Raw genomic sequence first — 2,989 nt, 5'->3', positions numbered from 1 at the left:
TGTCTCCCTGTGCATAAGCAGCCCTTCTTTCTCCCATGATTGTTCTCTCCAAGGAGTGTATCTACTTGAGGTAAATGTTCAACTCATATGCTTGTCTTTTGTTTGGCTGGAAACCACAGGTGTGGGTTCAATTCCAGACCTGAAGGGCAGCCAGGGACCACAGTCTCAGTGGTCCCACCAGGCTCTAAGAATATAGATATTCTTAAAAGGGCATGATGCTCAAGGCAGATATTTTGTTCCAGTTACACTAAATTACTGTTTGATTTTTTTAAAAATTTTTTTGTTGTGATTTGGGTGAAAGTTTACAGAGCAAATTCATTGTCTATACAGCAGTTCATACACATTTTGGTTCATGACATTGACTGCAATTCTCCACAATGTAACAGCTCTCTTCCCACTGCCTCCCCATAGTTACTTCTTCCCTGTGTCCTTCCCTCCCATGCACTCCTGCCCCCCTGAGCCTTCTCCCTGTGCAAACATTGCCCTTCTGTTCCCCCACAATTGATTGATCACTCCAGGGGAGTTTATCTACCTGATGTAAGTGTTCACCCCCCATGCCTGTCTATTGTTTGGCTGGGAAGCCACAGGAGTGAATTCAGTTCCAGATCAGAAAGGTAACTAGGAGCCATAGTCTCAGGGGTCTCACCAGGCTCTATCAGACCAGCAAACCTGGTCTTTTTATTGTTTTTTTATTATTATCATTATTATTATTTTTTATTTTTGCAATGTTCCCTCCCCTCCTCTCCCATCCCTGGTAACCAACAAAGAAAGTTGCCTTCCATATATAAACCTTTCCTTGACCTTGTACAATAATGAACTAATACAATATTTGTTCTTCTGTGATTGACTTATTTCATTCAGCATAATGTCCTCCAAGTTCATCCACGTTATACGATGTTTTGCAGATTCTATGTTATTCTTTAATGTTGCATAATATTCCATTCTGTGTATGTACCATAGTTTGGTTATCCATTCTTCTGTTGATAGGAACCTAGGTTTCCATCTTTTTGCTATTGGACATAGTGCTGCGATGAACATGGGTGTGCATATATCTGTTCTTGTCCTGGCTTTCACTTCTTTAGGATGTATGCCTAGTAATTGCTGGATCAAATGATATGTCTAATTCTCACTTTTTAAGGAATCACCATACTGCTTTCCACAGTGGTTGTATCATTTGACAGTCCCACCAGCAGTGTATGAGAGTCCCGATCTCTTCATATCCTCTCCAGCACTTGTTATTTCCTGTCTTGTTGAACTTTGCTTTCAGTGCTGGGGCAAGATGGTATCTCCTCAGAAACCCAAAAGGGGGTAACTATGAGTTGGAATTGATTCGATGGCAGTGAGTTGTTTTTTTTTTTTTTTTCCCAATGGCTAATGAATGTGAACATTTCTTGATGTGTTTGTTGGGCACCTGAATATCCTCTTTGGTGAAGTGTCTATTCTTGTCTTCTGACCATTTTTTAATTGGTTGTTTGTCTTTTTGTTGTTGATGTGTTGGAGTTTTCTATAAATTTTAGAGATAAGTCTCTCATCAGATATGTTGTTGCCAAATATTTTTTTCCCAATCTATAGGTTCTCTTTTGATTCCTTTGGAGAAGTCTTTTGAAGCACATAAAAATTTAATTTTGAGAAGGTCCCATTTATCTAGTTTATCTTCTACTGTTGGTACATTTTGGGTTATACTTGACACTCTATTTATGCTACAAATTAAAAGAAATAAATAAAATAACCACTGCCATCAAGTAAATTCCAACTCATAGAAACTCCCATTGGGTTTCCAAAGCAATAAATCTTTATAGAAGTAGATTGCCCAGTCTTCCTTCTGTGGAGTTGCTGGTGGCTTTGAACCACCAACCTTCTGGTTAGCAGTTAGATGCCTTAGGCACTGTGCTACCAGAGCTCCTTATGCCATAAATTAGAGCTCCTAAATTTGCCCTTATTTTTTCCTTGAGGAACTTTATAGTTTTAGGTTTCACATTTAAGTCTTTGATCCATCTGGAGTTAGTCTTTGTGTGTGGTGTGAGGTACAGATCTTGTTTCATTTTTCTGCAAATGGATCTCCAGTTTTGCCAGCACCATTTGTTAAAGAGACCATCCCTTTCCCATTGAATTGATTTCAGCCCTTTGTCAAAAATCAGGGTCTCTTTCTGGGTTCTCAATTCTGTTCCACTGCTCTGTCCCTCTGTCATACCAATACCAGGCTGTTTTGACTACTGTGGTTGTATAGTAGGTTTTAAGATCCAGGAGTGTGAGACCTCCTACTTTGTTCTTCTTCTTCTGAGGTCTCTTTCCTTTTCATATAAAATTAGTGACTGTTTTTTCCATATCCTTAAAGAATGTTGATGGGATCTGGATTGGGATTGCATTGAATGTATAGATTATTTTGGGTAGAATGTTCAATCTTAATATCCACAAGTATGGTATGTTCTTCCATTTATGTAGATCTCTTATGGTTTCTTAAAGTAGTGCTTCGTAGTTTTCTTTGTACAGGTCTTTTGTGTCCCTGGTAAGATTTATTCCCAAGTATTTTATTTTTTTGGTAGCTGTTGTAAATGGTATTGATTTCCTTATTTCTTTTCCAGCAATCCCTTTGTTGCTGTAATGGAATCCAACTGATTTTTGTATTTTGATATTGTATCCTGCCACTATGCTCAATCTCTCAATTAGTTCCAGTAGATTTTTTGCTGAGTCTCTTGGGCTTTTCTATATATAGGATCATATCATTAGCAAATAAGGATAGTTTTCCTTCTTTACCAATTTTGATGCCTTTGATTTCCCTTTCTTGCCTTATTGCCCTGGCTAAGACTTCCAATACAATGTTGAATAGAAGTGGAGGTAGAGGGCATCCTTGTCTGGTTCCTGTTCACAAGGGGAATGGTTTCAGTCTCTCTCCATTGAGAATAATGCTGGCTGTTGGTTTGGCATATATGCCCTTTACTGTGTTGAGGAATTTCACTTCTATTCCTATTTTGCTGAGAGTTTTTAATCA

The 2,989-nt window shown here is 38.4% G+C and overlaps 1 protein-coding gene across 1 annotated transcript in view; it reads left to right on the top strand.

Moving 5' to 3' along the window:
* Positions 1 to 2,989, top strand: part of SPATA21 (spermatogenesis associated 21) — a 90,028-nt gene that overhangs the window by 19,775 nt on the left and 67,264 nt on the right. The gene's annotated exons all lie outside the window — the stretch shown is intronic.

The sequence above is a fragment of the Orycteropus afer genome, unplaced genomic scaffold (genome assembly GCF_000298275.1).
Source record: "Orycteropus afer afer isolate SDZICR_OR568_19922 unplaced genomic scaffold, OryAfe1.0 scaffold00031, whole genome shotgun sequence".
NCBI lineage: Eukaryota > Metazoa > Chordata > Mammalia > Tubulidentata > Orycteropodidae > Orycteropus > Orycteropus afer.
This window is presented reverse-complemented; position numbering and strand designations above follow the sequence as displayed.